The 21,144-nt window shown below is 41.6% G+C and overlaps 1 protein-coding gene across 1 annotated transcript in view; it reads left to right on the top strand.

The window, feature by feature from the left end:
- The window catches only part of tmem132e (transmembrane protein 132E), a 443,229-nt gene that overhangs the window by 45,691 nt on the left and 376,394 nt on the right, over positions 1-21,144 (top strand). The gene's annotated exons all lie outside the window — the stretch shown is intronic.

The raw sequence follows: 21,144 nt of genomic DNA, 5'->3' as shown, positions 1-21,144 counted from the left end.
TCATATCGGTATCGGCAGTTATCCAAATTTATGATATCGGTATCGGTATCGGACATAAAAAAGTGGTATCGTGCCATCTCTAGTTTCACATAAGGTGAATTCTACGGTGGCCCTTAAGTTCAAATGCACTGCAACGTAAGAAAACACTAGCAAGCAGGAAAATGCTGCAAAAGCATGCAAAAGCCAACAGAAGTCAAATAAAACACAACGGAAAAACCCAAAACGTGCAATAATTGCACTCAGGCACGGTTAAAGGAAACAGGGAATTCACCTGTGTTATGAGGGAGGAAAAGGTTCAGGTGATGTGCATAGTTATGGTCCCGATTAGCTGTTTACTGTTAGCTTGTCACTTCTGCAGCTGTTCCGTCACATTATTGTGTCCCCAAAATCGCTTCTCCTGTGCTTTGTGTGCTTTTGCAGTGTTTCTGTTTGCTGGTGTTTTTTTAAGTTGCAGTTCATTTGAACTCTCGGGACCTGTAAAATACTCATAATTGAAGCGTTATAAGAAGGGAACTTTTAACATTCTTAAGATTGATTCTGATCATTAATCTTTTATCAAAACTCGTACAGCTCAAACCAGTTTGCGTACAATGCATCTGGAAGAAAAATGGTACTTTTAAGCACAAACTCTATCTGGATTAAACAGAGTTCCTTTTAACCCCTTGGGACCTGGCGTCCACATATGTGGACATCACATTTTGGGTTATTTAGACCAAAATACTCAATTTTGCTCTACAAGGGCCTGATATCCACTTACAAGGACATTATACTGCTACTGTTCTATCAATATTTTAAACGAATATCCTCATATGTGGTTCTGATTTTTCATAAAAACAAAAATAAGGTAAAAATCTGGTAATTCTTTGTTTTTACATTCATTGGGCCCCAATCAGCCCAAATATCAAAGAGAAATTAAAAATGCATGCCGTGGAAGAGTTCGGGTCTTAGGAGGTTAAAGTAAGAAAACAATCCCGAGTTGCTCTTTTTGATTAAATCTGAAAGAATAAGCACAACTGAATTGCAGTCCAGGACTTAAGCAAAATTGCAACAAAATTCATTGAAAAGTATTAAACAAGTAAAAGCTTCTTTATGTGCATGCTGTAAATCACGAAAACAGATTTTTAAAAAACATCTTCCACTCTTCACTGACAGCGGCTGTAAGCCTCACGACAACCTCCTCTCACAGCTGGCTTTGAGCTGTGTTTAGTGGTGACAGTCATAACTTAAAATGTGTCGTGGCTGTCTTGATTTGACTTGTTTCTTGCAGTCAGTTATTTGCAGTTCTGGCAGCACAGCTGTATTTCACTGCCGCTCTCTTTGCAAATCGCTCTGGATTTTGCTGGCCAGATGCCAAAAAACATGTCCAAACTCTGGAGCTTCATCATTTGTAGCCCTGCCCTCTTCTGTGATTTTGGGGTATTAAGGCCAGCTGTCTGGAGAATGACATTTCTGATACAAATCTCGCCTGTAATCTTAAGACAAATCAGCTTATTGTTTTTCAACAATTCACTTGTTTTTGTGTGTTGAGCTAAAGGCAAAATTCATTATGTTTTTTTTCTCCTCAATCACACTTTAATTTTACATGTCAGAGGAAAAGTAGTGACTGGAATACACAGCTGACAGTGCAGTAGGGCTGCCACAAACGATTATTTTGATAGTCGACTAGTCACCGATTATTTTTGCGATTAGTCGACTAATCAGATCATCATCCATTGGACGTACAGCGTACAGCTTATTGCACCAGCAGCATCTGGTCTTATATAACTATCATTAGCTTACAGCTTGAAGTGTTTGTGCTAACTAAAAATAAAGACAAGATGGTAGTTTATTAATTTTTAATGAAATTTGCAGATTGTTTCGGTGAAGTTTAATAAACTCCTTGCTTTCTAAAATATAACAGGACACCGGAGTATATTCTCCAGCGTCTCACACTTCTGATAATCAGCTGTCTGCTTGACAGTTTTAGCTGTGCAAAAACTATAACTTTAATCTCAGCCAAACCGATTTACTCAGGAACAAATAAAATACTAAAGAAAGCCAAACAATAACATTTTTAAGTTATCTAAGTGACTTATATATATGTTTAACCTGACTAGCGAAAGACAGTGGTGGGTTTGAAAACGATTTGCCGGGAGTCCGGTGTTCTCACGGCTCTAGTTAGCCTTGCCCCCGCCTAGCTAACGAGCTAGTGGGTAACAGACGTCTCCGAAAACGTCGGAGCGCTTTTGAAAATATGTGGTGTCTTGATAAACTGAGCAGATATTTGAGGTTTACACAGCTACATTCTCGCCTGAAAATATGTTAAACGTTTATTTTGTGACCCAGAAAGAATAATAAGAGTAAAGTTAAAACTAACTAGCTGCCGCCATTGTTGACAGCTGCGCTATGAATTCTGGGACACAGCTTCTTCTTCTTCGGGGTTTAACGGCAGCTGGCATCCTTGTACATGCAGTGCTGCCATCTTCTGTTTCAGTCCGTTATTACACTCTTAAATCCTACTACTCATTCCTGCGTCCTTTGTGATCTTACAAAGCTTCAAACGATGCGTCGACTATTAAATTAGTCGTCGACGATTTTAATAGTCGACATAATCGTGACTAGTCGACTAATCGTGGCAGCCCTACAGTGCAGTCTTTTTTCTAATATTTCTTAAAGGTATAAGACCCAGGAGTTGACTGAGTACGTGGAGTGTGATTTCGTTTTCTTTTTTAAAGTTTCTTACAACTTGTAATAAACCCTCAGAGGCTATATTTAGAATAAATACTGTGGAGGTTACTTAAAAATTGGACAAAAAACTGACACTGTCAGTAGAATCAAGCGAACAAATGGGACAGTTTAATAATAACAATAATTTAGTTTTTGTAACTGCAATAATATTTGACATATTTGAACATGTACTGTGATGTTATATAATCTGTCTGTAATGTCAAATTGAGAATTCATTTGCATCTCATTTGATTCTCTTTGTTATGCCTCACAATCAAAGAAAAACTTGACTATGGAAACATGATCAAACAACAAAGTAGACACATGCTGCACAAAGCAGCTGACAGTATACACTCTTTCAAAAATAAATTCCTTTGATTAAAAATGGGTAAAGATCATTTTAGGCCCGTAAAGCCGAGCGTATCGTATTACATATTATATATGATGCATGAGGTTTTTAGAGTTTTTGAAACTTCGAGATCATCATTGTGATTCCCCGCCCCCGGTTCATGCACGATACGTTTTTAAATTCAATGTAAATTGCAAAAAATGTAAGATGTAGCAAATCAAAACAAATAGATGCTAATTAATATTTTGGTGACCATACATGTATATATTTTAAAGTATTCGTTTGTATCTCCCAAACAGTTTCTCTTTGCTATTTCTCAGTCTGCTCACCTAAAATGGCTAATTACTTATTTTTATTCACTGGAAATTGCAGATGTGAGAAACGCATTAAGAAAAAAAAAAGTTTCAGTCATTAACTTGTGTTGCTGAAGCAATGAGGAGCTATAATTTGCTTGGTTGTAATCCACATTTCCCATATGATACTCTCCAAAGGCTGATTTAAGAGCTCATGAGTCCCATGAGTGAAATGCTCAGCAATAGCTTCAATTTCATGAATAAGAAGCTTAGGTGCAGCAATGTAACATTTTGACATGATGCATTTAAGTCAATGAGATGACCACCAGGCTTGCAGCCTTTGTAGGTCATTAAAGAGCGGATTAAATGGCGTGAGCCATCTGTGGCGGCGATAAATCCATATTAATATGCTCTCAGCGATGTCTGTCAAAAGAAATGCATGTCTGGTTTGGGTGTCACTCATTTTTCCCATAATCCGTTTTTGATATTACTGAATATTAAAGGAAATTACATCAGTGTGGCTGACACGACTTTTTTTTCATTGCTTTGCATTGGTCTAAAATAAATAAAGGCTCAGTCTTTTTCTTTATTTTAGTTTTTGTTTTATGTGTGCTCTTTGGATGGGATTCATTCAAAGAATGCACTCATACTTGAATATTTTTCAATTTATTGCTTGGTCTACTTCACAGCTGTGTATTTTTCTCCACAGAAGCTATCCTGCTCCCCACAGGTATTAAGTAACCCCCGATCCTAGTATTTGATTTAAAGAAAAAGAAACAAAGGAAAAAATGTCCCAATAGGTTTCAAGCTGAGTGTGCCTTTACCTGAAGCAATGTAACATGATTGCGATGGTATGGTGGGCTGTAAATAGAACGAGGAAATGGGTTAATTACTGAAATGTCAAAACACCCAAGGATGGAGCGGGCGTTTTAGCGTGGTTTAAACGGGCACAGCGGAAGCATGTTTGCGGCCTTACCGCAGGACTGTGACATAGTATCCAATGAGTTGTAAAACAGTAACCTCAAGAGGCCAGACTGTTCAGCACTTTGAAGCTGGGCTGGGATTTAGAGACTGCAGTTCCCTTCTGAATAGTGAATGAGGAGTGGAAAAAAAAATCAAGAATCTGAGATTATACATTAAAGTCACGTCTGAACTGATGAGCCGGACTGCTTTGCTTTAGTGGAATACATTATCTGGGCTATAAGTGGAACTGTTTGAAAGTATGCAACTCTTATGGTGCCCTTCAAAGTGTTTATGCGAGGCTAAGTTCTTTCCGAGTCGGTGTATTTTTAGAGGTGTTTGTCACTCACTTTTAGAGCTTAGTGCGCAGTGTATCGTTTGCCATTTGCAAAACATGAGTAAACAAGAGGGCAGGGGTTGATGAGGTGCCAGTTAAGTGGAAAAACCACTCTGGGTGCTGACTTTGTGCCCTCAGAATTAAGCCTGTCATAGGATGTTTAGCTGTATTTGCTTGATGTGCTTGTACGAGCCCAAAGTACTCCACATTTCATAGAAATAAAGATTTGCTCGTTTTATTTGAAAGCATAAAGATGAGATGTATAGAATACAATATACAGTATGATAGCTTACAGGAGAAGATCATCATCGCGTCTCATCGTTATGTGCAACGTGTCTTTTGACTTTGGAGATTGGCAAAAGTAGCAGCTTTGGGAGCTATGAGACCATAGTTGAGGTCCCATTTGGACCTTTAGCACATTTTTACACTTTTTCAGTCATTTCTTTTTCACTCCTTGGTTAGGTTCAGGCACTAAAAACTACTTGGCTTTGGTTTAAGGAAAAGGTTGTGATTTAAATGAAAATAAAACCCTTCACAAGAGCAACTCTTCACGTCTCAAAAGTGCCATAACGGACACCTTAGACATAACTGAGTGCAAGAGCGGAACTACTTTATTTTACATCCTAGGAATAGAGTCCCCCACACCATCTGATGCTAGGTGTCGTTGCACTACAGTCACTAGTTATGCATGATTGGTTTATTCATCGGGGTCTGTTTGCACAAGACACACTTCACACAATAAAAAAAAAAAAGGAGGCACAGAATAAAAACATAAATGCGACTCCCTATGGGAGTGTCCCCAAGAGCACAGGTGTCGAACTCCAGGCCTTGAGGGCCGGTGTCCTGCAGGTTTTAGATGTGTCCTTGATCCAACACAGCTGATTTAAATGGCTAAATTACCTCCTCAACGTGTCTTGAAGTTCTCCAGAGGCCTGAGAATGAACTAATCATTTGATTCAGGTGTGTTGACCCAGGGTGTTATCTAAAACCTGCAGGAAACCGGCACTCGAGGCCTGGAGTTCGACACCCCTGCCCAAGAGAGTCATGGACCCCTGTGGTCAGGCAGAGGATCAATAGGGTGTGAACTGAAGAAGCTCCTCGGATGAGAGGTGAAACGTGTTTTAGAAACTTAAAGTCCAGAGGCTTTTCTTTCCAAGCTCCTTAGACTCCCTTTTACCAAGATTAACTAATCTCTATCAACTTGTTTGTTGATAAAGATTACCTTTGCTCTTAAAAATGGCAAAAAGTTGGTTACTGACACCTGAAAAAGCAAAGATTTATTGGCCCTTTAAAGATTATTCATTTAGAGACAGAATTAATAAAAAAAAATTAATTGGCTACAGTAGATCTGGTGTGCAGTCTTGGACATTACTTTAAATCTTATCTTGTTTTAACTGACTACAGTACCTGACATCATTTGCCAAAAATAAGAAGAGTGTGTGTGAGACACAAACTTTGCTAATTAAGTAATTAAAGAGACACGTTGTCTAAGAGGCGTTGCCATCCTGGAACATGAGCCGTGATCCTTTAGATGTGCTGAAAGATTTGTGCTCTCTGCTCTTACACCAAAAAGCAACCCCCACATATTCATCTACTTCCTGACGATCCACAGCAAGAGGGGTGTGCTGCAGAAAGGGCACATTTAAAAGTTTAAAATGTAGAAGTTTGAAATGCGACAGTCTGCTCCGAGTGTCATTTGAGGTATCAAAGCAGCATGAGGCGTCAGCTCTAAGCTCGATTGCATGTTGGAGCGCCGAAACATCAGCGTGAGGAGTTTTTCTGGAGGTGTCGGGAGCTGCAGTGGCCTACTTTGAGGACATGATCCATGTTTAATGTCCCGCCGCTATGCTAGGTGGCAGGCGGGACGACGTGTTTTGTCACAGTGTCATCTGCATGTAGACATATTCTTGTGAACATAATAACTGCAAAATAAAACATGAGAGAAACGTCACGCTGACAGTACTAGTTAGAGCACAGCTTCTCATTCAGAGCGGATGAACCGCTGAGATGTTTTTTGGCATATTGTTGCATTTATTTACATCTTAAATCTGCTGGATTTGTCGTTATGCTTGCAACTGCAGATCACATGGAATCTGCTCAAGTGCATACAAGTTTGTATGAAGCTGAAACATTTTATAATGAATGAATGAATTTGCTTAATTAATGACCTCATCAGAATAAGTGGTTTTGTTGTCCGTACCATGCTGATTATGGTGGGACATCAGGCAGCTGAAATGCTTCCTGTTAATCAGCGTGTTTGAAGAAGGTTACCACAAGGAGGACAGAGGAAATCAACCAATGTCCAATCAACCAATAGTGACAGATCTGTGTTAAAGTGACTCGGAATCATCTTGAATAGAAGATGTTGAGACAAATTTGATGAAATTGTAGCGCGTCGAACGCCTGGTTTAGCAGCTGATTGCCAGGCCAGTAAAACAGAAAATTTCAATTTTATCAAAGAGGATAGTCCATCCCTGCAGTGATTTCAGATGTGCTGAGAAGTGCTTCATATAAAATACTAATGCACCATTACAATAAAATGGATATAAAGGAGTAATATTGTACAAATAACCTTAACTAACCTTTACTGTAAGTAAAGCTGTATTTCTAATCTGTTATCTGGTAAATTGCCCAAGTGCCGGCAAAAGCAAAAAGGTGGGAAAAAAACCCACTCTTCCTCTTTTAAAGTGCACTCTTTAAAGCGGCTCCTGCTTTCAGAAAATGATTGCATAACACATTAAAAGAGGAAGAAAATTGTCTTTCATTTTTATATTTAGACAGCTCTGTGCTGTAGCTTAATGGCAAGAAGAGCAAACAAACGCCCAAGGTTCACTTTTGTTGAATAGGTTTTAGCCTTTGTGTCTTGTAGGAACAGCTGTGCTTCTGGCTGAATGTCAAAGAGAGAGGTCAGAAAGTCTTGACAGACTAATGCATGGTTTGTTTTAGCTTGTCTTAAGGGATTTGGGGACAATAATAAAATGATAGCTTAAGGATAAGGATAGCTATGGTCTTTCCTAACTCCAGGGTTTAGACAGAGAATGGCAAGAGAGCCCTAATAACCTTTGTAACCTTCAGCTGTAAACTGCATGACACAAATGTCTGTGCAAAGGTCTCCCTGACATATCTTTCAAAGACGATACATGAGCGGGATATATTAAGGCCTTTTTGCCACTAAAATAATTGGATACATTTTACATCTGTAAAATAAAACTTAATAAATTCCAAAGCTTAATTTCCCTAAACATATATACTGTTTGCCTCTCATTTGTTTAGATAAAATAATTAATGAAGGAAATTTCAGTGTCAGCAACATGAAATGAACCCCTCCAGTGGTGGGTAAACAAAAATGTCAGCAAATTTGATCTCTGTAGATGCTCTGCCAATTAAAAAATTTTGTGCATAAAAGATCTTTTCACAAACTACTTTTGTGTACATATGCACAATTTTATTGTTAAATCTACCTAAAGCCAACAATGTCAAGTGTTTTGAGTCTCTTAATTGAAAAATACTTAACTTCCTATGTGGGAAAGCAGTGAGCAATGATTGACAGAAGACCGTAGTTTAAACTTAACTTCTCTATAGCTTCAACTGTGACACTTGCTAATTCCCTAATCCACTGCATTTGTGTCACAGCTCTGCTAACCTAACGTAAAGGCAAATAAAAAGCATCCTAAACTGCAAAGCAATTAGCTAACGTCCATATGCTCCGCTTCTCCGAAGGTAACCCCCACCACCTCCACCACATTGGGAAGCAACAGTTTTAACAGGCAACAGCAGTTTCTGTTATCAATCCATTAAGATGCCAAAGAGAGTAAAATAAACAAGAATAATAAAACAACTTAATATACTATAGTTGCCTAATTTATGTGCCCTCATTTCACTGCATTGTCAGTCTCCTTTTGCAGTCAGTTTTGGTGTCTCATAATTTCTCTCGGTCACCAGACTCCAGTCTGTGGCTGTCACTGTTTGTGTGTGTGCGAGGTAGGGAGAGGGGGGAGTAGAGCGGTGTGCATTACAGAAGATAACTAGTGGATGACAGCATATTATCCTGCATCAAAACGGTTAATTTGTCTAAAACCACAGATGCCGACAAATCCGAAATGTCAAAGCCAGATGATGTGGGAGCTAGTCCTGGCTAGAGTAAAATTACCCTCGTGTGGGGTATTGGGAGGTGGTCCAGGGAGAAAACACCTGCTTCTTGAAAGCGCTCAACCAAGGAGAAACACTGATTAGGTCTTTGTATTGTTTGTTTATCCAGAGGACTGCCATGTTTGTGATCACTTACGCTGTGGCTGTTGCTAGAAGTAAAATTCCAACTGGAGGATTTACTCTGCAGCTCCAGCCTCTTGAAAGGCTGTTGGAACAGAACAAATGGAAAAAGATATTGTCTGTTGTGTGGGGGTGTACCTGAAAAGATTAGGAGGGATTACATGAAGACAAGGGGGGGGGGGGGTGTTTTGGGGTTTTTTTGGGTTTTTTTTGAACAAATAAAAGTCTTAAGTTCTAAATGAATCATGTACGCATGTAAAGATATGGTCATTATTACTGATTTGCTCTTATTCAAATGACACCTGCTCACCTCCCCCTCAGTGCACCTCTTACCATTCATTATTAAATATTTTATTCATAATGCATCACTTTAAAACAAAACTGGTGTGCATTTCTCCAGTTTTGTGGATGAAACACACGAAGAAACCCACGTACACATGATTTCTAACTGGATGTGCATTAAAACAGACACTTTAACCATATGTGACATAAACCATCTGTCCTTCAATCCTCACTGTATCTGTTTTCCCATCTGTATGCAGTAGTATTTATTTTTTTTTAACAGCAGTTTTTGTCCACAGTTCACTAACACACAACCTGTGAAATTAGAGGTGAAGAGTGAATCTGTTTTTCTGCCCAGGAGTCAATCGCAATATGTAACCTCTCTATATTTTGCTCACACAAGAGTTTTCTGTATAAGATACAGTCAATACCTTTGCCTTCATATTTGGCAAATAAGATGTCTTGGAATATAGACCCCCGTGAGCCACCAACTTACGCAGTATCAAGTATCAATGACTGGATTTGTATAATGTTTTTTATTTTATGTCAGTTAAATCTTCGCTCTGTGGCGTCTCTTCATTGTAAAATCTGCTTGTTTGGCCGTGTTGTTCATGCTCTGCAACTCACTTTGTCAAATTACTGTATAACAGTCGACAAGGAAAGGAAGAGGGAAAAAGAGGATGGCGGAGACAGTGATTTGCTACTGTTAAAATTTCAATTTTCCACCCCAGAGGAGGGTTGTTCCACATGAAAGAGAATGAAAATGCTGTTCTAGGAGAAAACCATCTTGAAAGCTATTTCAGGTTCTTGGGTTTTAAGTAAATTTTGCACAATGTAAATCTCTCCTCTTAAATTTAGGCAGAAAACTGATGGAATGCAACACAGAAAGGGCATTTTTCTATGAATTCATTTTATTTTATATAATTATGCTTAATCGGTTGGACTGATTTAGACGAACAGTACAGTCTTTCTGAACATTACTCACTGTGAACAGGATGCAGTAAACTCGAATAAAAGCTCTCTTGCTGTTGCATGCCAAAATATTCTCTCTATATTATGTTTAATATGCCAATTATCAAAACTGTTAGAAATTAGTCATACCACACCACAAAAAAAAGTACACATGGGGCAGTAAGTGGTGTGGCGTTTGTTTTTTCTGTCTCAATCAGTAGATTTAAGACTATTCTTTTGCTCTGCTTTTGTTTCTCTTGCCATTTTGTTGGGTTCGGTAAACTATAATATGCCCTTTTGCAATGTTAATGAACTATTAGAGATCAAACTTATTCTTTGCTACCTCTGTGATGACACTTGTGACTGTCAGTACTCCATCAGAAGTTTTGGCAACCATTACGTGGCATTCATTTTGAGACTTAGATTACAGAAAAAACAATTAAGGCTGTGCGACATGACCAAAATCTCATATCCCGATATAAGAAATTTATCGTCCCGACAACGATATATATCATAAAAATGTTACATTTTCTGTCAATTTTGTGAATCTGGAGCAACTCGACTTGCGTGAAGTGTTTTCAGCTGGGCGTCGTGTACCTGGAGTCGAGTGCTACATAGGTTGAACAGCTGCAATTTTCTTTGAGTATTTATTACACGGCGTGCTGCGGGGGAAAAAGCTTGTTCTAAGGTTTATTTGTTAGCACCTGACTGCTCTTTTTAGCTTCTCGTCCGTAAACACTCTGCATACTATTTCACGTGATTCGGTTTATTTTGAAAAATCTGAACAGGATCTTCAGCTTTATTGTGAAAGATTTATGTGGAAAATAAACAAGCGGACGGCGGAGGCATGTCACTACCCGATCCGTACCGGAAACCCGATCGGCACCACGCATGTGCGAAAGGCCACTACTTCTGCTCAAAGCATTTTTTACGACAGTTACGGGTCAGACTATCTGTTAAGATGTTAACAATAATAAGTATCTCTTAAAATGTTTGCAGTAATGAAACATTTCAATATAATTGCAATTCAATATAGACAAAAACGCGCATGTGCAGATGTTCTCTTCTTCTCCTGTTTTGTTTAATGGCAGTTTACTCCCCAGTTGCTGGCCGAGCGAATGAGCCCTATTGTAAACTGAACTAGCATCATTATGTAGGATTTGTGCATGCGTGGTACCGATTGGGTTTCTGGTACGGATTGGGTAGCGACAAGGCACACGATGGTTTTACCGCATAAAAACAGTCGCTTGTCCATCCGTAGTGTAGTTATATTAAATATAGGAGAAAGGATCCTGCTAAGTTTTAATTTGTTACTGAGGTGTCTGCACCAAGGGCCAGATTGAGAAGCGTTTAAAGTAAGAACGTCTCTGCATACAGAGAGAATGCCATTATTTGCGACTTCCTCACATACTCGTTGTCATCCTGCTTTCTTCCAGCTTACACTATTACTTCACTGCTTCCACAGCTGTCGTGCTGAAATGTTATCAAATTCAAAAGCTTAATGTCAGCGAACGCGACTTCAAAAGGATCCATAGCTGCAGGCCGTGGTCTGCCCTACTCGCTGGGCAATATTCTTGATTCTGCCAACACTCTGATCATCAATGTACCTACTCTCAACTCTCCTCTTTCATGACCCATCAGTCATGAAAGGAGCTTCTCAATTCAGTAGAAACACTAGATTCGACTCTCATTTTTGAGTGAGTGCTGAAATCTCGCCTTACATGAAATGTCATCCCTCAAGTCATTTTCTCCCCACTGTTGCTCTTAACTTTTATAATTGACCTTAAGCCACAGGAAAATTATTACAGCACTATATGTCTGACTTTTACCTTCTGATGCTTACGTGGCTCGCACCGAGTCTAACACAACTCGTTAGTAACTGGATTGTAAGTAGAGGGCGTATGGCCCTACATCGTTATGGCATGTGATTATATCACACCATCTATGCTCAGCATTTCTAAAAATGTTTTCAGTTTCAGACCTAAGTCTTAGGAGAATAAAAGCTTTAAGATTCTAATTAATTACGGATAAATGAATAAAACCGGATCTCTTGTCCTGATCTTACTGAATTTGGTTTATCACATTGTGCTAGTATTGCAGACGGTAATCATTTATGAAGCGTTGGGTTTGTCAGTGAATCTATGTCATAAACTGTGCGTTGGGTTTGATGGGTTGTACAAACTTTTTGGATGGTCTGTGCACAGCGAGCCAAGAAGCACTGATGCCACACCAGTTAGTTACTAATTACTTGTCCAAGAAAGTAATCCTGTTACTTTACAGATTACTTATTTTCAAAAGTAATTAGTTACTTTATTACTTAGTTACTTTTTACAAACATGATACACAACCTGAATACATTATAAAGCAATAGACCTTTCAGCCCAATTCAATTTTTTTTTTGCAAAATCCATCATATAAAATTTAATTTAATAAAAAAAAAGTCTCTTTTTAAAACTTGTTTTATTAGTTTACATTTTTTTAAATGTATGTGCATTGCATCAAGCAAAAATGAAATTGTATGCTACAGTAATTTACTTGAAGAAATTTGTTTAACATTTAAACCTATTTTCTGCATATAGCAGCATATAAAATAAAATCATGTTTTGTGTTTAGACTCACTCTTTCAAATAGATGAAGTAAAACACAGCAGAAAATAAATAAAAGCAAAGATTCAGCTGCACAAGTCCTGTTGCTCTTGTTTAGCAGGAGTTGGGTCGGTGCAGGTTTGCCCTGGTGGAGGTTTGCCCTGGTGGAGGTTTGCCCTGGTGCAGGTTTGCCCTGGTGCAGGTTTGCCCTGGTGCAGGGCACAGCGGACACAAATGTTTTTGCTTTTTACGGAATCAAACTCAAAGTAATGTAAGTACGTCCACGCTTTAAAAGCTGCATGGCCGTCCTCTCTCCCGCACTCCGTATTAACCATTGTTGATCTGCACACGTCTGTTGCTGCCACGGACGTCGCACGCTCGTACGTCATGAGACACTCTCACAAACAATCACGGTTTAGTATTGCAGTAACGCAGCGTGCTTACGGGAAAGTCACGGTAATCTAATTACTCTTTTGCAATAGTAATCCCTTACATTACACATTACTTCAAAAACAATCAGATTACAGTAACTGCCCATCTCTGCACAACACACTTGTTCCTGTTGCTTAAAACTCTTGTTTGTAGGAACTGGATTTAGGTTTTCTGCTGTGCCCAGTGTTCACTCACTTTATGAGAATAGTTTGCAACAAAGCAGTAAGAGAAAGGTCCAATAGCAGTTCTTTAACTTTGTGTAGTTTCTGCTGATTTAATGTATATACTAACTAAATGCGGACACTGTTCAGTACAATCAGTGGATCAACTGCACAGCATGTGCAGCAGCTAGCGTTCTTAAAGGTCCCAGTCAAAAGAAAAGAATAAATTAAAATGTTGCAGTCTTGAGGGAACAGTGTTATTGTCAACTTTATACAACAAAGGTTTGAAGGATCCATATTTTGAATCGCACACGAGAACAAAGACTTTGGGGATTTAGAAATTTGCGCTCGTCTTGTTGAGTGAATTTTAGAGACTTTGAAATTCAAACAAGTCTTTAATAATCAATCAAGGCGGGTTTTTTGTGTTGCATTCAAACCGAGTGTCAAAGTTCAAAGTATTATTTAAATTTTCTTTCTTGCTTCTGCGAGGTCTAGTCATACTGTAGGCGCCTATATGTGGATTTTTTCTTTACAACATTTAAAAGAAATATTTATAGACTTGTAAAACCTGGAACAATGCCAGATATACATTAAGAGTTTTCAGTGAATTTCACTGACCCGCAGAGGACTGAAAATCATCGAGTCAGTCTGAGATTACTTAAAAACAACGTGACTGCTGAAATCCACAGAGGAACAGTGGCGAGCTCGCCAACATTCTCGGAACAGCTTACCTGAGACGTACATCAAATAAAGCCAAAAAGTAAAGTAACTGGTTATTGGTTACTGGTTAATTATTACTGGTTGTCTCCCTTTTAATGTTGTTGGAATTTCAGTGTGCATAAGCGCTTGCAGGACAGGAAAACAAAGGAAGTGAGTAAATAAGCTACTGTGGTTGTCTGCTTAAAAATATGATTAATGTGATTAAAGCTTAAGCAGGATGTCTGCTTTGATTAACTGATAAATCACTTAAGCACCTCGAGCTCTATTAAATGCTGTATTTGCAGATTAGAGTCAGATATTGCATACCTGTACTATATAAATATAAATGTTTAATACGCATCTTTTTTGGCCTGATAGTTGACATCTTTTATTTATTTTATATATATATATATATATATATATATATATATATATATATATATATATATATATATATTACACACACAAGCATATAGGCTTTATATAGCAATGTCAGATATGAAATATCATAACATAATGGGAAAATACAGGCAATGTCATCGCTAAGAACACTCATTGCATATTTATGAACATTGTCTGTTTCATATTCCCATTTCCCATGTCAGGGAAAGTTTTACAAGAGCTGCTCATGCCTTGACAAATTACAGTGCGCCCATACTATAGGGTATTAGAAGACAGTGGCATAGCCGTGTGCAGAAGAACATGAGTGAGTGTGCAGCAGACATCCCTACTCAGTTTTGCCAGGTTTGACACTTGGTTGAAATTGTTCTTAAAGAGTGAAAGAACCGTGGGGCAAAAAAAAAAAAAAAAAGCCTGTGACATGTGTAACTGTCAGGATAAAGTTACATGCCATCAAAACAGCTGCACCCTTCACTCTCCTTTGTTGCGATGTATTGATGGCACAAAGAGAATGTGTTTTAGAATGAAGTATTGTGGTTTATCTTGCCCTCAACCATAATTGAGTGTGCCAGCTTCCAGAGTAAATAGTCTTGTGGAATGAATGTTGGATAAAATAGCTCCAGAGCTCTGTTTACTCGAAGTGGAGGAGAAGAAAGACTGTTGTCTTATCTCTTGGCAAATGATGCAAGTTTGCCAGCACGCCCCGAGTAATAAAACGGGTCCATCGCTGCACTTGTCGTCGTTTGTTCCGAGAAGCTGCCTGCTTTTTCAGTCTGTTAAGTGTTTGATATGAAAACAGATATCTCTGTTCTTGTTTGTTTCTTTTTGGGGAAAGATGTAGGGCTAGAGCTTCATTGATGGCTGTCGTTTGCTTTTGCTTACAACCTGATGAAAAGCTTCCTCGTGGCTCTCTGCAGCTCGTCGCACAGCAGGTGTTCCCTATTTGTTTATTGTGCTGTTGGCCAGCTTGAAGACGGGCGGCCATGTTGTTGACTTCAATGAGATTTCCTCTCCCCGTGATTCCACAAATGAAATGTGAATCTGCCTGGAGAAACTTACCTACCTACATGGCTCGAGCTCAGGATTGAACCATACGAGGCTAATGGGCCTCATCGCTTGCATTGCTGTAATGCAGAAGTGCAAGCATAAAGTAGTAGGTGCATACCTCCATGTGGCTTCTTTACTGTGTACAACTTGTCTGCCATATACAGCAAAGTCATCAGCTGGTGTCTTTGATCTGTCATAGCTAGTAGCGTTCTGGGAAGCTTGAGCTGCAGGTCAGCCCACTGGGACTCTGCAGGAAGTCTTTCCCCAAGACATGAGGAATTACACTTATCTTTCATTCGCAGCTATATTGGCTAATCTTATCTAAGCGACTAAGAACAGACTTGCGTATTATTCGCTCACCCTTAGCAAAGGCTTGCAGGTAGGAAGTATTTGGGAGTGTGCTCCGTTTGGGTGAGAAAAGGATTATGGATTGAACAGTCTCTCTTTGGTATTGTTCTTCCATATGAATATCTTTTTTTAAGCTTTTGATTTTTCTTTCTCTTTGCCTGGATATAGCTGGGTTATAGCATAGAAAAGGTGCCAAAGCACTCATTTTAACCACTGTCTGAACTTCCCGGCACTGAAGTACAAAGTCTTTTGAAATTGTTGTGTAGAAAGTGGCTCTAGGACACTTGTTTTTTCACAGTAAGATATATTTTGAGTTCTGCCTTTATGCCAGGATGCAGTAGACCTTCAGAAACGCTTGCTGTAAGATATAAAACAATACACTTTAATTGGGCTAGACTAGTTGGTCTGAGGCTGTTTTCCAAAGATTGGGGTACACAGTACCAATTTAGGAAAAAAGATATTATGCTACAGCATACAGAGACTTTGAAAAACGACTGTTTTGTGATAAAAGTCGCTCATGTGGATGTAGGTATGTGAAAGCGGAACCATAGATAATTATAACTTGATATCAGAAAACTGAAGATAAGTTTACCCGTGCAGCATGATGGTACAAGCACCATAAAGCACTAAAGTTTTTTAAATATGCCAAAGTTTTTAAAACAAAAAATTGTGTTTTTACATACAAATTTGATCCTGTCACGGCGAGTGAGAAGAGCCGTGTAGAAAAGGAAAAGGAGGATCCACACGCAGGCAGTCGTGAAGGTGTAAAAGGTGATTTATTGGACACAAAAGGAGAGGCAAACGGCAACACGGAGAACTAAACTATACTGGGAAACAACTAAAACTACAAAGCACAAACCTGAATGAGAATGAGCAGAGGAGAATGATGATGGACAGCAGGGAGAACACACGGGTGAGACATGGTAGATACACAGACGGACCAGCAACTACAATAACGGAGGACATGACTTAAATACACCCAGAGAAACACAGGGGAATTACACACAGGTGGTGGACACAGCTGGGAATGATCAACAAGACGAGACAGAGGTAAAACTGAACACACTCACATGAAACCCAGACCTTCACAATAAAACAGGAAATGAGAACACCACACCAAGACGCAGACCTGACACTGAGAGACAGACAGAATGACACATGGAACCTGAACTAAACTAAATGTGAGATACAACAGAACAAATCCTTAAACATGAAACTCAAATAATAATCATAATCATCATCATAAACACCACAAGAGAACAAGAAAACAATCCCTGATGCAAACTAAAACCAAAACATAATAAACTCAAAATACTGGGTCCAACGGACCCAGAACCGTGACAGTACCCCCCCTCCAAGGGCTGGCTCCCGACAGCCCCAAACAGAAAACAGAACAAAACCGAGCACCAGACCAGGGCGGGCGGAGGGGGCCCAGGAAGGAGGGACAGAGACCAAACAAAAAAAAACAAGGAGCACAAGAGTCCAGAACCAAAACACGACTGTGCACTAGTCCATAACACAGTCAGGGGGCCGACCATGCACACAGCAACGGCGGCGACGGGCAAACAGTTCAGGAGGCCGACCGTGCACACGGCAACGGCGGCGACGGGCAAACAGTTCAGGAGGCCGACCGTGCACACGGCAACGGCAGCGACGGGCAAACAGTTCAGGAGGCCGACCGTGCACACGGCAACGGCGGCGACGGAGCAGGTCCGGGGGCCGACCGTGCGGACGGCAACGGCGGCGCGAATGCAGTTCTGGAGGCCGGCAATGCGGAAGGTAGTGGCGGCGCGTAGGAGGTCGTCCACGCAGAAGGCGGGGGTGGCAACAGAAGTCCGGAGGGCGGCCACGATGCCAGCGGCGGCGACAAACCTTTTCCGGAGGCCGTCCCCGAAGGCCATGATGCCACCTAATAGGCCTGGAAAACGGCCGGCAGAGGCTAGGCGGAACAGGTCGAGCTGGCTCTGACGGCGGCGTGGCAACCACAGGACCAGGCGAGGCAGGACCAGGCGAGGCAGGACCAGGCGAGGCCGGACCAGACGAGGCTGAAGTGAAGGCCGGACCAGACGAGGCTGAAGCTGAAGCCCGGACCAGACGAGGCTGAAGCTGAAGCCCGGACCAGACGAGGCTGAAGCTGAAGCCGAAGCCGGAGCGGAGGCTGGACCAGACGACGGCGTGGGCGGAGCTGATGGAGCAGCAGGCAGCTGAATGGGCCCCTCGGACCCTCCAGCGGAGACGCGAGGCTGGACGGGCCCCTCGGACCCTCCAGCTGACGTGGCATGAGGCTGGTGCGGTTCTCCTGAACCCCCAGCTGACGTGGCATGAGGCTGGACGGGCTCCTCGGGCCCTCCAGCAGACGTGGCTTGAGGCTGGCTGGGTTCATCAGAACCCCCAGCAGACGAGACTTGAGGCTGGCTGGGTTCTCCAGAACCCCCAGCAGACGAGACTTGAGGCTGGCTGGGTCCTCCAGAACCCCCAGCAGACGAAACATGAGGCTGGCTGGGTCCTCCAGAACCCCCAGCAGACGAGACTTGAGGCTGGCTGGGTTCTCCAGAACCCCCAGCTGACGAAACTTGAGGCTGGACGGGCTCCTCTGGCCCTCCAGTGGAAACAGACACTGAAGCAGCAGGTACGGAGACCTCCGCCAGTGTGGACACTGGCTGGGACTGAGCAGCACAGTGGCTAGACTCAGGCAGCAACAGTGGGATGCAGTCCTCAGAGGGCTGAAAGTGTTCCCTAATACACTCAGCAGAGGACGGAGGCGGACGGGTGAACTCACTTGAACTCTCAAGGGGTGCTGAGAGCTGAGACTGTTCTGGTGAGTTCTCCGGTGAGGCTGCTGGCGCTGGCGTCTTGACCTCTAGGGGTCCAGAGTTGGCTGGTGACTGACACCCAGCCTCTGGGGAGGCCCTAGAGGGAGCAACTGTCTCTGACATGGCCAGCTTAAGAGAACCAGCAGATATTGTGGTGAAGTGTGTTCCCTGCTTAGAACGAGACAGTGAGGATGGAGGCTGAATGAACGAGTGGGTAGGCTGCTGAACTGGTGGCAACTGAGCTACAGGTGGCGAAGTTGTAATAGGTGGTGGAGTGGCTGACTGAACTGAGGGCAGCTGGGCTGCTGGCTGAACTGAGGGCAGCTGGGCTGCTGGCTGAACTGAGGGCAGCTGGGCTGCTGGCTGAACTGAGGGCAGCTGGGCTGCTGGCTGAACTGAGGGCAGCTGGGCTGCTGGCTGAACTGATAACTGTACTGCAGACCCAACGTTAAACTGTGGTGAAAGTGTGGATGGGAGAACATTATCAGGAAAAACACAGAGCGTGGGCATAGGAGAAACAGTCTTTGAAGCAGTGGCCATGGGTGAGACAGAAAAATCATTGTTATCCTCAGTAGATACGCAAAAAATAGTCCCAGAAACAACAGTCACAGAAGCAACAGAGTCAACAAAAGTGTCCCTTTCACTCACCACAGCCGGCTGCTCTGACATTCTGAACTCCGGCTGTGGGGTGCCGCGCCAGCGGCGCAAACGTCGCTTCCTCCGTGGAGACGGCTCCGATGGGCCGGGTAACTCCTCATCCGGCGGTACGGACGGCACGTCCTCCGTTGAAGCGAGCGGGCAAGCAATAGCGGCGGGGGGTTGGAGGTGTAGTTCGTGGAGGATGAAGTTTTGCACGAGCGGGTGCAGTGAGTCCAATAGCCAGGGATAATCAGAAATAAGCTGTTGCAGCCTGACTTCCAGAACGTAGAGAAACGCTTCTCCCTCATGCTCGAGCCATAGGTTGATTAGTTTTGACACTGAGTCCGTTATGAGCTTTCGAAGCTCTGTGGGTGGGGTGAATGCCGCTGGATCCATATCTGGCTGGTCCGTACTGTCACGGCGAGTGAGAAGAGCCGTGTAGAAAAGGAAAAGGAGGATCCACACGCAGGCAGTCGTGAAGGTGTAAAAGGTGATTTATTGGACACAAAAGGAGAGGCAAACGGCAACACGGAGAACTAAACTATACTGGGAAACAACTAAAACTACAAAGCACAAACCTGAATGAGAATGAGCAGAGGAGAATGATGATGGACAGCAGGGAGAACACACGGGTGAGACATGGTAGATACACAGACGGACCAGCAACTACAATAACGGAGGACATGACTTAAATACACCCAGAGAAACACAGGGGAATTACACACAGGTGGTGGACACAGCTGGGAATGATCAACAAGACGAGACAGAGGTAAAACTGAACACACTCACATGAGACCCAGACCTTCACAATAAAACAGGAAATGAGAACACCACACCAAGACGCAGACCTGACACTGAGAGACAGACAGAATGACACATGGAACCTGAACTAAACTAAATGTGAGATACAACAGAGAACAAATCCTTAAACATGAAACTCAAATAATAATCATAATCATCATCATAAACACCACAAGAGAACAAGAAAACAATCCCTGATGCAAACTAAAACCAAAACATAATAAACTCAAAATACTGGGTCCAACGGACCCAGAACCGTGACAGATCCAGCCGGCCACAACATTAAAACCACTTCCTTTTTGATACTTTTGGACCCCGTGCTTGGGGCTTCTGGGTTTTCAGTGCCAGGTCTGCACTCTTAAAGTCTTTGTTTTTCTTTAGTCTTTCCTGAGGATAATGGTAGGGTAAGTTGTCCTGATGGAGGATATTTTCACACACTTCAAGCATGCCGAACAGCAATGTGTGCTTATATTCATCCATACATGAAGGGGTACAACACATAAACCAGCGGTCCCCAACCCCCGGGCGACAGACCGTGAGTCGTTTGGTGCCAGGCCGCAAGAGTTGAGGCTCGGGTGTGAAATTTATGGTTTTCAGGGTTTTAATTTTTTTTAGCGTTTTTATCGTTAACTCTGTTTCCCTGGGTGTTTTCTCATGTGTCATGAACACAAGCTCTTTTTTTTGGTACCGGTAATGGTTTTATTTTGTTGTATTTCTCCGCGACACCTTAAAGGCCTGTCCGTGAAAATATTGTCGGACATAAACCATAAAAAAGTTTGGGGACGGCTGACATAAAGTACTTTGAGAGCAATGACAGGCTTCCAAAAGCAACACAGGGTGCCTAAAGGTGATAAAACTAACAGTTTTTACCTTTTATTAGCCGTACCTTATATTCTATTAAGACGTTATTTTTTCACATAGCTCGATAAGTAATTAACTAAATTCTAACATTTTAATTTGTTATCGGACTGGATGCACTTTTATCATATTCTACAATAAACATAATTAGCATTTTAATAAAAACTGTTTAAAGAAAAAGAGTCTGAGCAGATATTTAATGCCACTATTGAAAA

This window comes from Aulonocara sp. 'chitande type north' Nkhata Bay, linkage group LG10 (genome assembly GCF_057382095.1).
Source record: "Aulonocara sp. 'chitande type north' Nkhata Bay isolate Kocher_YH1m ecotype deep benthic linkage group LG10, A_spYH_male_GT1.1, whole genome shotgun sequence".
NCBI classification, from domain to species: Eukaryota; Metazoa; Chordata; class Actinopteri; order Cichliformes; family Cichlidae; genus Aulonocara; species Aulonocara sp. 'chitande type north' Nkhata Bay.
This window is presented reverse-complemented; position numbering and strand designations above follow the sequence as displayed.